The sequence below is a fragment of the Sciurus vulgaris genome, assembly GCF_902686455.1.
Source record: "Sciurus vulgaris genome assembly, chromosome: 3".
Taxonomy (NCBI): domain Eukaryota; kingdom Metazoa; phylum Chordata; class Mammalia; order Rodentia; family Sciuridae; genus Sciurus; species Sciurus vulgaris.
This window is the reverse complement of record NC_136463.1, coordinates 10,637,648-10,651,591: the sequence shown is the minus strand read 5'-3', so window position 1 is coordinate 10,651,591 and position 13,944 is coordinate 10,637,648. Positions and strand designations below refer to the sequence as shown.

At 38.4% G+C, this 13,944-nt stretch overlaps 1 long non-coding RNA gene across 2 annotated transcripts in view; it reads left to right on the top strand.

The window, feature by feature from the left end:
• Nucleotides 1-910: 910 nt before the first annotated feature.
• Nucleotides 911-13,944, top strand: part of LOC306656303 — a 36,332-nt gene continuing 23,298 nt past the window's right edge. For both annotated transcript variants that reach the window (XR_013762467.1, XR_013762468.1), the window contains exons 1-2: nt 911-1,021; nt 9,932-10,016. This is a non-coding gene — a long non-coding RNA (uncharacterized lncRNA). The remainder of the gene's footprint in view (nt 1,022-9,931; nt 10,017-13,944) is intronic.

Here is a 13,944-nt window from a genome sequence, read left to right as displayed (position 1 = left end):
TCCTAAGCTGACATGGTAAAGATTTGGGCCTACTTTTTCTTTTATTAGGTGCATGATCTCTTTTCTAGTGCATAAATCTTTGATCCACTTTGAGTTGAGTTTCTTGCAGGGTGAGAGAGAGGGTTTAATTTCATTTTGTTATATATGGATTTCCAGTTTTCTAAGAATGATTTGTTGAAGAGTCTATCCTTTCCCCAATTGTTTTTGGCACCTTTGTGTAGTATGAGACAACCGTATTTATGTTGGTTTGCCTCTGTGTCTTCTAGTCTGTACCATTTGTCTTCATGTCTGCTTTTATTACTAAAGCTCTGTTAGTATAGTTGAGGTCTGGTATTGTGCTACCTCTTGCTTCACTTTTCTTGCTAAGGGTTGCTTTGGCTATTCTGGGTCTTTTATTTTTCCGAATGAATTTCATGTCTGCTTTTTCTAGTTCTACAAAGAATGTCATTGGGATTTTAATAGGAATTGCATTAAATCTGTATAATGCTTTTGGTAGTATGGCCATTTTGTCAATATTAATTCTGCCTATCTTAGAGCATGGGAGGTCTTTCCATCTTCTAAGGTCTTCTTCAATTTCTTTTTAAAGTGTTCTGTAGTTTTCATTGCAGAGGTGTCTTACCTGTTTTATTAGATTGATTTCCAAGTTTATTTTTTGACGCAATTATGAATGGGTTAGTTTTCCTAATTTCTCTTTTGGTGGATTCATCACTGATGTATAGGAATGCATTTGATTTATGGGTGTTGATTTTATATCCTGCTACTTTGCTGAGTTCATTTATTAGTTCTGGAAGTCTCCTGGTGGAATTCATATTTGTAGGAGTTTATTTTTGTTTCTTTCTTTAAAGTCCTTCCCTGTCCTGTTCCCATCTCTATCCACAGGAATTCTACGAAACCCTCCTTCCTCATACTAAATTCAAGGATTATAACAGCATTCGGACAGAGAGCCTCTGTCTCCCAGAGTTGTTGGGATGATTGAAGGAGAGCTCGGGGTACAGAGCACAGTGTCTGACTCACGGGAAGGGTAAGCGTTATTTGCGGTCCTCTTGGTGCTATCTCCACACGGAAGATGTAGTTTGTCTGGTGCTTTTCACTCCAGAATTCAGCTCCCTTAAGGCTCAGGATAGCCCACGTATGCTCATGTGTCAGTACTTTCACGGAGATCTTAAAGGAAGAGAAACCATTCCTTAATGAGATCAGATCTTACACAAGTAAAATGTATTTAGAGCAGCTGTATAAAAGCATGGACCACACCACAGATTCCCTGCAGTATAGAAAACAATGCTGATCAACTGGAAAATATTTCTCCTAGCATGCAATTACTGCAGAAAGTAAAACAATCTTCCTTTGCTGTCTATATATAAGTCTGTACTCTTTTCTTAAGGAGGTCATGATATTCCACCCTCCTTCACACTCCACAGGCTTATCTGAGCACCATATTGTAACAATAATAACCTGGAGGAAACTGTCTATCAGAATTCCCCTAAGGAACAATGTCCTAGAAGGTGGGAAGGAACACCTTGATAAGCGGCTGTGGGTGGAGGGACTCTCAATAAGCAGGCTCAAGGGATCCTATGGCCACTCTGATTTTCTCCAGGAAAGGTGGCCTGATTAATGAAGGATGTTTTCTTCTCTGAGTGGACTGGGCACATCTAGAGGCAGCGTTACATTTCTTGGCAAAGTGGAGGAGAGAGAATATTTTACAAAGAAAATGGAGAGGAAAGACATTCAGCTATAGGGCAGAAACCACTTGGCAAGGAGCACTTATTTCACAATGAAGTAGAGGGCTTTTGCTGAGATGCAATTTATAACACGAACTTTCTTCTCAACTTGCTCTTTAAAATAGTAACTCTACTCTGTATTACTTGTGATGTCTGGTGGGAATGGATTCTTTACGGTGCACGTGAAGAAGTGTCAGGTCCTGTTTTACGGACGGGGTGATGTGAGAATCGGATTGCCTGGTGGGAAAGCCAATTTGTAAATTGTGTAAGTTTTATGATGTAGGGGAGTATGTAATCTCTGTGATTCAGTTGTACAATTACCACAGGATGGAAAAAGAAACACAATATTTATAGGCAAACCAATATATTGTTGTGCTCCCTTCTACAGTGTTCTGTAGTATTTAACATAAACCAAATACACCTTTCAGATTATGCTCAAAAGTACCCACTGTGAGCCAGGTTTCACACAGTAAAAGTCAAGCCATATATCTAGGGGGTCAGGATTATCTTCTCCCTATTCCTCAGACCCAATATCCAAACATTCAGTACGTCCTGTAGCCTCTCCTGTCGACACTGATCCTGAGAATTCTGCCCCAGGACCCTTAGCTGAAACTTCTCTCCAAGTGACACATGAATTTTACACTATTCCTCCACCAAATTTCCTGGTTTCTGCTCTAGTCTTCCTTCATTCTACCTCCATCTGATTTAAGCCATACTCTGTGATTCTCTTCCTTGAAAACTGCTGATGGCTTTCATCACCAACAGCCTATTTGGTTCAGTGTATTCCGGCCAGAAAGGATTGTCTGCTTAGTTTATGACTAGTTCTCTACTCCAGCAACAGTGACCTATTTCTCTTTCTTAAATCTGCAAAGCTCATTCTTACCTCTGCTCTCTCACAGGAATTAATTCCTCAACCATCTTTGTGTGTAGACGTCCATTCAAATGTGATCTCTAGAAAGTGGTCTCTGGCCATCCTTCTTAGAACGGCCCCTCAGGTTATTCTTTTTCTTCTTATCTTATTCTGCTTTATTTATTTTTGTTTCCATTTTCATTTTGAACAGATTTTAGACTTGGAGAAAAGTTTTGGGAAAATAATACAAAGAGGTTCCCCACCCCTTATACCTCTTTATTCCACTTTCCCTCATGCGGACCTCCTGCCTCACCCTAATAAAATCATCACACACTGAAGCTTTATTAGCTAAACTGAAGACTTTACTCACATTTCACCAATTTTTCACCAGTGACTTTTCTGTTTCGGGTTCCTGTTTTACTTTTGTCATATCATGCATTACAGGTTGGAATTACATTATTTGTTCGTTTTTACTTGTTAATTTTCCATCTTCCCACCAATTCTACAAGGGTAGCAAATTTATGTCTTGTGTATCATCTGGTCCTCAATGTTTAGGAAATTGCTTGGCATACAAAAGGTGCTACGTGTTTGCTGAAAGAAACAGATAGATGCTCCTGATGTTGGTTTGACTGTGCATTATGAGTTCATGCATCTTGAAAAGAGACAAATCCCCATGAAAGAGCTGGGAAGAGAGTTAGCCAGGAAGTGGGATTCTTCTGACTTTGTGAAGAACTGATACCTCTCTACTACTATGAAATGCCTTTGTGTGTAACAAATGCTGAGGAAATGTGCTGAAGAATGAGAATGTTATAGTAAAGTTTGGATTCCTTGATTCTAGCGATCAATGGTATGATCTAGTGCTACCTGTGACGATTTAACAGAATTTGCTGAAAAAAAAAAAAAAAAAAATGGAAGAGACTGCCAAGTGTAATGGAAGAAAAACTACCTCTGAGAATTAAAGTACTGCCTGTCTCTAGCCACTCCTGTGATAACGTGTGAATCTGGATCTGAGCACATGACAATAAAAAGCCATCATCCCCTCATTACATAATGTCACCAACCCTTTTCAGAATATTGTCTGCTTTAATTTTAACATTGACTTCTTCCAGAGAAAAATTCATCTGAAATTTGATTATGACTTCTGGTTAATAGCATTTCCCCCCCTTATTTTCTCTAAGTTAAGGAAAATGGAAAACATTGTATGTACAAGTGATACTATTAAGTGTGACTTACATTAGTCAAGTCAGCTCTTGATGTTGTAAATTGCACTGGCCATTGTACAGAAAGACACCCGGGAATAAAGCAAGAGATACTGTCCAGTAAAGAAGATACACCAAAGTTGTAATGGATAAGTTTACTTTTCCTCACTAGAAAAACATGCGAGTCATCTCATAAAATCTGTTATTTAAATCATATCCAATTTAAGATTTCTTTCTTTTGGGTTAGAAGAATTTTAGATATTTCCTATGGGAAAAAGAATTATTTGTTTAACTATCCTGTTAGTCACACTTTTGTTACATAAAGAAGGTTACTCAGAGGTAAGTGTGAAGCAATTTGTGCTTGTTATTGCTTGTGTTAGTCATGGTTCTCCAGAAAAACAGAACCAATAGGCTATATGTGTCTATATCAGAGGGATTTATTATGGGAGTTGATTTACACAATCATAGAGCCTAAGAAGTCCCCTGATCTTCCATCTGCAAGCTGTAAACCCAGTATAATTGTGAACTGGTATAATTCAGGCTGAATCCAAAGGCCTGAGAACGAGGAGAGCCAAAAGTGTAACTTTTAATCCAAGGTCAAAAGTCAAGAATGAGCAGGGTCACTGAAGGAAGTCCCATAATCTCTAGGCCCAAGTGTATGGAGATCTGATGACTGAGGGCAAGAGAAGGTGGGGTCCCAGCTCAAGAGGAGAGTGGCAGCATTTATGTTCCTTTCCTCTGCTTTTCTAGAATGCACGATGCTCATCCATATTGTTGAGGGCAGTTTTTTTTTTTTTTTTTTTTTTTTTTTTTTTCTGTACCGGGAATTGAACCCAGGGCCTCAGTCATGCTAGGCAAGCGCTCTAGCCCTGAGCTACACCCCCAGACCTTTTTATAATATTTTTGCCCAGGCAGACTTTGAATGTGCCATCCTCCTGCCTCAGCAGCCTCTGAGTAGCTGGGGGGTTGGCCTCTTTCCCAGTGCCAGCTAGATAGAAGGCAAATCTTTTTCACTAGGTCTACCGATTCAAATGCTAATCTTTTCTGGAAACACCTCACAAACAGCCAGAAAGAATGTTTTATCTGGAATCTCTTCACCCAGTCAAGTTGGCAACCATCATCCATCATCCTGTTTATACATGTATTGATTCACAGCTGGAAGAAGAGAGTCTGTATTTTTTTTTTTTAAAAGCTGGTAAGATATTTTTCTACTAAACACAGATTAATTTGATAATTGCTGCCTTGTCTGAAGAATGCATACTAGTTACTGGAAGCTGTCAAGTTCAAGATTTTACCCAACAAGCTCCTCTGCCTTTCACTGGCTGATGCTTCTCGCAGGGCCCCAGCAGTAGGGTGAGTGGGATAGACAGTGGAGCAGGAGTCAGTGCAAATTTCTGGGGTAGAGGATTGGAAGGCAGGTCAAGGAAATCCTGTGTGAGAGTTTTAGGTAGACTGTCTTTGTTGGGAGTCCTGCAATATTTATTCCACCTGAGAAAATACATTCTTGGTGCTCTGTTCTCTGTAATGGTCCAGGTTGCTGGAGTCAACCTTGGCTTTGCTCTTTATCTCATACCCAGCATTTACTCCTGTCCATTTGACGTTCAAATTTGTCTCAGAGTCTGATGTATCCTCCTGCCCTCCTCTTGCCCCTTCTCTGAGCTCATACTTCTGAATTTGCCTGGTGAGAATAAGCACCTGAGAAACTCACTGATTAAAAAAAAAAAAAAAATGGCTACAAACACCCGGAGCATACTGTTCACCAATACCAAAGAAAGAACCTGAAAGACTCACTGGATTGGTTCTGGAAATTTTATTACTCATGTACTCTTCAGTGGTGGCAGGCTGGGATGCACTGGAGGGCTGCACTATACCTAGACGCACAGGGAACATAGAGGGTAGGTGGCCTGCTTGCTGTGCAGGTGGATTTATCCAGATGTTTTATGAATGCATTCTTTTACTCTACAACCAAGTTCACTCTGCTTTGATTCTCACCTGAAAATTGGTGATAAAGAAACAGCCAGCCTCCCCTCTCTACTTCCTTCATTATCACGTTCTTTCGAGTCCTTCTTCTTATCTCACCCAAAAGCTTTCCTAGGCACTGATGGAATCAGAACTATTTTTTGAATGTTGCAAGTTCTGTATTTTTAAACTGATGAATACTTATATACATATTTGGGGTAGCATGTGGTATTTTGATAGAAGTATCAATAGGGGATCATTAAACCAAAGTTTTAAAAGAAGGACAGCAGGGTGTGTTTTCAAAAAGACTCAAGACGACTCCATCAGTCCAAGTATGGTACTGTCTTCTTTCTTGTCTAGTTTGTGGCAAAAGTCTTCTAACCTCTCTAGATTCAGCTCAGGTTAGTTCTCTTAACAGCAGTTAAGGAGCCCTAATAAAAGGCTAGGTCAGATCATTCTGCATTACGATTTCCTCTCTCACTGAGAATAAGAGTCAAGTGTTCCTCAGAATAACTTCCAGTGCATCTCCCAGCTTCTTAACTGTTCTGTTTTTCTCTTCACATATTGTATGCCAGGCACGCAGGGCTTTCTCTGCAAATCCCATATCAGGACCTTTGAACTTTTCTTCCTCTGTTTAGAATACAATTCTTGTAGAGACCTGTACCTTCACTTCCAGATTGGACTTGACTCTAAGTCCCTCCGAGAGGCCTCTCTAAACAAATCCATAAGTCTCACTTCTCACTTAGTTTCCATCACATATATGGTTTATTTTTTTTTCATACAATATTAGTACATGATTTATTATTATCATCAACAACACTGATGCTCATGCTTCTATCTTGTGTGCCTCCCTTAATGATGGTAAGCTCCCTGAGGGTATTATGTAAATGTGCATTGCTAGGATATAGAATGATTTTTTTTTTAATTCTAGTTTGTTGTCAAGATGTGGCTGTCCAATTATTCACTGAGTAATAAGATAAATGCATCAACACATGAATGAACTAGTAGTGGGGAGCATTCATTGCTTTATTAAATATAACTGATTTAGATATCATCAAAAATAGAAGAGAAACTATAAATGTCAGAAAGCCACAGCATGTTTCTGGATGAATTTTCCTTCATGATTGAACAGAATAGATTTACCGGTGCAATGATATGTCTGAAAATTACTTATTTCCCCTTAAGAAGATGTTTCCATGCTGAAGAAATTCCCATTGAAGTTTGAAGTTTGAAAGTTTCGCAGTTTGAAGGTCTACTGATTCTGAGCATCTTTAATTTGTCTTTCTGAATTAGAACACAAAGAGCATAATGAAATCGCTATTGGGTCTGTTCATTTAACCATCTTCACCTAACTGATTTGAAGTATATTGTGTTTGTTAGCACTGCCATGCCCAATACCATACACTGGATGACTTTAACAATGGACATTTATTTTCTCTCAATTCTGGAGGTTAGAAATCTGAGATCAAGGTGTCAAAGGGGTTGATCTTTTTCCCAAAACTTTCCTCCTTAGTTTGTAGTTGGCTGTGTTCTTCCTCTGTCTTCTTCTGGTCTTTTCTCTGTGTAACTATCCTAATCTCTTCTTATGAGTACACTAGTACTATTGGATTAGGGCACACCCAATGACCTAATTTCACTTTATTGACCTCTTTAAAAGCTCTCTCTCTCCAAACAGAGTCACTTTCTGAAGTTTTGGGGATTAGGAACATAATTCATGTGAATTTGGGGGAACATAATTCAACTCACACAGGCACTTTACTTTGCAACTAAATAAAGTCCAGAAAGAGTTCATTGGAACAGAAATGAACTCACATGTGGAAGGAACTGTGTGCAGCTTAGTATGTGAACTGAAGTGTAGATACACCTGCATGTACATTGAGAATCATTCACATGCATATTTACATGGGTATTACCAGGCTTATAATATCTGAGAACAAGGACAGTTTTCTTAAAAGTTTTCAGTATTATATTTATTTATTGTTTACAAAATCTTAGACTTTCTTCTTTCTATCCTATTTATTGTATTTGTGGGTAATATTGTTACTTACATTGAATTACTTAGTCAAGATACACATGTCAATTTCTTCTAACAGATTCTTGTGAGTATTGCTCTGAAAATAGTGAAGGTACATTAAATCATTATCAAGCATGAAGTGTAACTATATAGTATTTCTGAAAATCACTCGTTTTTTTCATAGTGGTAAACTAAAGACCTTAATGAGGACGGGGTACACACAGTGTGGTGGTTCTCAAAGTGAGTTCCCTGGAGCACTAGGTGGAAAGGGGAAGGGTGAGAAGTACTATTTCCCCAAGACACTTTGCATGGGATTTATGAGGTAAAAACTATTTTCATAATTCTGAAATAATATTTGCCTTTTGAGCTCTGTTGATGTTTTTCTTGGTGTTACAAAAGCAATAGTGTGTTACACTGTGGGTGCCTTGCAGAGGGAGACAGAAGTTCCAAAGTGGTCCAGAACTCACTGAAACCTCAGCACCATGCATTTGCAGGAAATAGAAAGATGGGAAGGAAGGAGGAATTGTTGATAAAATAGTCATAATTATTCACCTCATTATTACCCAAATTTGATCATCTTTGTTTTTCTTTCTAATACTCCATGTTAAAATGGGAAATTCAGAAAGCACATTTGCTATGTTAGGAAGTATGATGGATGTATCAAGAAAAGCACATGAGTGGTTGAGTTATAAGCTAGACGAGCTTTTCTTTCTTATCTCACAGAACACAGTTTTTACTTGAAAGAACAACTGATAAACTGTGGCTATTCATACTTGGGTATTTGGGAGATACTTAAAAATGAAATATGGGGACTTTGAAAATGTGAGGAATTTGGATCTTGCAACGAGGGGATTATTGTAGATTATATAGGCCAGACAAACTTAATTCTTAAAGGGAAGAGTCTTTCAGGCTCTGGTCAGAGTGAGATTAACTCTAGAAAAATGGTCAGAGAGATGTGATGTTGCCATCTTTGAAGATGAAATTGTCCATGGACCAAGAAGCATGGGTGGCCTCTCAAAGTTGCCAGGACAGGAAACGAAGTCTTCCCTAGACCCTCCAGACATTTAGATTTATCTTAGTGAGTCTGCATGGGACTTTTTGACCCATAAATATAAAATATATAAATGTGAGTTGTTTTAAGCTACTAAGTTTGTGGCAATTTGTTATAGCAGCAAAAAGAAACCAATACAGGATATCAACTTACCAAGATATTCCCACTTTACATAATGTTTCCAGAGGCATCTGTACAGTCATATTAGTTTAATTTTATTGGGTTATGACTTTGTGATGCTTTAGTGATGAGTTGGCCATAATCAAATTTCACCTTTCCTTCAAAACCAAGATGGTCTTTGGAGTTGGAAACACCAAAGTATAGTGTTGCCAGATCCACCAAATATAGTGTTTAGTCTTATATTCCAAACAATAGGTGCAACATACATGTAGAAAAAAGTGTATTCATTGTTTACTGAAAGTCATATTTAATTGAATGACTTAGATTTTATCTGGTAACCCTAAGTGGACCCTAGGTCAATGGGTCTCAAATGGCATTGATTATAGGAATGTTCTCTAGAGACTTTATAGCTCCTAGTGCCCAGCCCCAGTGATTTATTAATAATTAAATCTTTATCTCTTGGGTAATACAGAGAAAAAAAATGAACAAGACAAGTTTGTATCTTCACAGTAAACAACTGACAGTATTTGTTGCTAATGATAAAATTCAGGGCTTCAAGCAAAATTAGAATTTTTAAAAAGCCATACCTGTTATTACATGCTTGACATGTTCCTATTACTTAAATACTTAGCAATTAAAATTAGAGGTGATATTTCCAATGTGAATTTCTGATATTGAATTTTAGAATCTGTTAATGCTTGAAAAAACTGTAGAAGTCAGTGAAACGACATTTTCTAAACGATTCATGCATGTTGATATAAAACCATAGATGACTAAATGAGGCATTCACAGTGCAATATACACCAAGGGATTTTAATGTCACTGAGAATCAAAATTCAAGAATATTGTGTCAGATTCCACATTGCAACTAACCTTCAGAAAATTTTCACTTAAGTTTTAGTGAAGTATCAAAGATAAGTATTCATAACCATATGAGATTGTTATTAAAATACCTCTTTCCTATTCACACATCTCTTTGTGGATGCTTTCTTATTTTTTTTCACATACATCAACCGAAAGGATGTCCCACAACGTATGGAATATGAAAGGAGGTGTGGAAATCCAGTCATTTCTCTTCTGCTAGACATTAAAGGAATTTGCAAAGGTAATATTTATTTATAATAAAAATTTTAAAATATTTTAAAAAATTTATTGGTTCTAATTAGTTGTACATGACAGTAGAATGCATTTTGTACATTTTGATATATCACACATGTATAGAGTGTAATCTCTCATTTTTCTGATTATACCTATTGCAGGATCACATAGGTCATGCAGTCATACATGTACAGGAGATAATAATGTCTCTTTCACTCTACTATCATTCCTACCTCCATCCCTTTCCCTTACTTCACTCCCCTCTACCTAATATAAACTAACTCTATTCTTCCCTATCCCCACCCCCCTTATTGTGAATTAGCATCTGCATATCAGAGAAAACATTTGACCTTTGGAATTTTTTGGGTTTGGCTTATTTCACTTAGCATGGTATTCTCCAACTCCATCCATTTACCAGCAAATGTTAGAATCTCATTCTCCTTTAAAACTGAGTAATAGTTCATCATATATATATCACATTTTCTTTATCCATCTGTATGTTGAAGGGCATCTAGGCTGGTTCCATAGTTTAGCTATGGTGAATTAGCTGCTATAAACGTTGATGTGACTGTGTACTGTAGTATACTGAATTCAAGTAAATATCTTTTTTATGCTAATATTAATTGATTTTTATTGAAAAATGAATAAGTAAATATATTTAAAATTTACCAGCATTAATGCTGAAGGTGATAAATAAAACACTGATAAATTTAACTCACACGAACAAAAGCTCTGTGGGAACCTCAGTGATTTTTAAGGGCACCAACATATTTACGAATCCCTCATGCTGTTGGATGTCTCTCCTGCGGTCCTGGTCAAGATACTTCCATCCTTTGCCATTCTGATCAGACGGAGTTGTTCATTTTGGAATTCCTCTTTCATTCACATTACAGATTTCAGTGTTGGTCTTCATGTCTATTTGCAGAGAGCGCTCAGCCTCTGTATCCATTAAAAACAAATTTAATAGTCTGCTGATTCCCCCCCTCAACTTTCTTAACTAATCAACCATGCTATCTTATACTATTTCTACTTTTATATTTCTTACCTTCACGATCAACACATTGATCTACCATCATTTAACTACACACTGTTCATTCTGCTAAGTGCTGAAGATCTAACATAAGTAGGGCAGACACTATTATCAAGATCAATACCTCTAATGAAGAAGACAGATGGATGCTAACAGTCAATGTACAGTATGATTCAGACTCCTGGAAATGGCACAGGACCCTAGGGATGTGCAGGAGGAAAACCCCTGTCAATGTGGGACAGGAAAAGCATTTCAAAAGCAATAAGGCCAGTGATGAGATTTTTAAGGGCGATTAGCTGCAGCAGGGAAAAGTCCTGCTCATTCGCCTATCTGCCAATGGAGGCTGGTTGTCAACTGAGAAATTAACAAGGACTGTTGGCTGGGACACAATCTGTATCCTCTCCATATGGCCTGGCCTTCTGCACAACATGGCGGCTGGCTTATAAGGGCAAGTATTTTGAGACAAAGTCAAGGGAAACTGCGCATTCCTTTATGACCTAGAACTGGATGTCATGTACCATTATTTCCTTCAAATTCTCCTCCTCCAGGTTGTCACAAGGCCCTTCAATTTCAAGAGGAGGAAAAATATACTCTGCTGCCTTCTGGTGTATCATTGAGGCTCTGGACTGGAAGTATTGCTGTGAATATTTTCAGAATTCATACCCCTTTCACCTGCAAAATTAGTTTTATCCTTCAGGCCCCCTCAAATCTCTTCCCTTATGGAAATTGGCCCATGTCCAGTGGTTTAGGATCCCTTGGTCTCAATCAGGTCCAAGTGCATTAAGTACAAGTGCATGAGGCTCCTAGTAGTTCTTTGAATATCAACCCTTTCACATGGACTTTTTTTTTTTTTTTCCAATCTGAAGACCTTTGAATAAATTAGACAAGCTATCTGCTTCCCACATACTCACCACACAATGGTAGTGCTGGCATAGGATAACTGGCATAGAAATTTATTGAGAAAGAAAGAAAGCAGAACATTCATGTTAGTGGCTGGTCACTGAAACTCTGAACTCCCCCTGGACACATTTATGACTTCCTTGATTAGAGTTTAATCATTTAGCCCAGCGATGATTCTCCATGGTTCTTGGCTCTGCTCCCTGAGTAATCTTTCCTTTACAGTGAGAACCCTAGCGTGCTTGCAGCTGAGGGTGCTCTCAGCCTATTTCCTGCACTTAGCATTCAGGGGTCAAAGACTCTCTTTTAATTTTGTCTCTGACCCTTTTAGTCCAAAGGATGTTGAAGCAAAGAGGAAAGCAGATGAGGAAGTGGGTGCATGAAGGCTACAGGGTGAATGGGCAGCAGATGAGGAAGGGAAGGAGGCAGGGGCCAGCCTGCGGCCCGAGCCAGAGTGTCAATCACAGCCCAGTACAGAACAGAAACGTCAGTTTCTGCTGCTTACTCCTTGTCATGGTTTGGACGTGAGGTCTCCCCCAAAAGCTCATGTGTGAGACAATGCAAGAAGGTTCAAAGGAGAAGGGATTGGTTGTGAGAGTCTTAACCCAATCAGTGAATTAATCCCCTGATGGGATCGACTGAGTGGTAACAGAAGACAGGTGGGGTGTGGCGGTGGAGGTGGAGCATTGTGGGCGGGGCTTTGGGGTACATATTTGTATCTGGTGAGTGGTGACCTCTCTCTGCTTTCTGATCATCATGTGAGCTGCTTCCCACAGCCGTGCAAAAGCTGACTAAAACACTCCTCTCTGCTATCACTTTCCCCAAAATACTCTTACTGCTTTAAAGTGTCTATTGTTGTCTTTGGGAAAGGGTGACAATTGTCAGCGATGACTTTAAATTCCTCTTAGTTGAACTCTGACAGTGAGATGCTCTCCCGTGTGTTCTCAATATTCCTGTGTGGTTCTGTGACCACGGAGGACTCTCCCATTAATGCTGTATGTCCCTTGCATATGTTTTGTCTTAAAGGAAGTCCTCTTTGGATGGAGACATAAATTGTATTTTCAAGTAAGACAGTCTCCAATTTATTTTATGGATGCATTTGAATCTTAATTGTAAAGTATAATTTTTCCCAGACCATCTCGATTCAGGAAGTTTAATAACAGCTTCTATATCCATCACGGAACAAACTCTGTTAAGGGATTATATGATAATAGAAGCAAGGCCATGACATTAGGTATTTGAAAAACACATTGATGTTTCTTATTTCAAATTTTCCTGGAGGTGTAGTTTTGAGTTTGCAAATATTTATGAATACCTATGTCACTGTGGGTTTGAAAGACTGATCTTGTTGAGAAAAATTAGTTTTTTAGCATTTTTTTCCTGAATGTCTTAGACTATAGTCTATTCATGTTTATAAATTATCATTAAAAGTCCTGCACTTAATAACTATCCACATATTTTAGTTAAAACGTTGAGTAAGAGAGAAAAGAGCTGAAAACTTCCAAATATTTAATTCCCCAAATTAGTCATTCCATGGAAAAGCTCTAGGATATGAATAATGCATTACAACCCAACAGATGATTTCACATATGGGACACGAGAATGTGAATAAAGAAGAGGAAAAAAATAGGAGAGATGAAAAACGGCATTATAGATGAGCGGGTGAATTAGCACCGAGCATTCTTTCATTCCCTTTGATTTAATTAATATTTTTATCAACCATTTGCTCACTTGCTGAGCTCTGGGAGGAAATCACATCTGAATATGATTTGGTCCTTGCCCTTTAGGAGACTGTGAGCATTTGTGGGAATTTGAGGTGGGCATTGTAATTGTGTGTCATTGGTGCAAAAATGTGGCACCATAGAACAACAGCCTAGAGATAACTTCTAGTGAAGGACTCAGAAAGTCAGGGGAAGTGGCAGTAATTGACCTGGAGTGCAAATAAAGCATCCAAATTGGGCTTGCAGTCTATATGCGTGGGAGAGGTACCCAGAGACAGTAGGAGAAT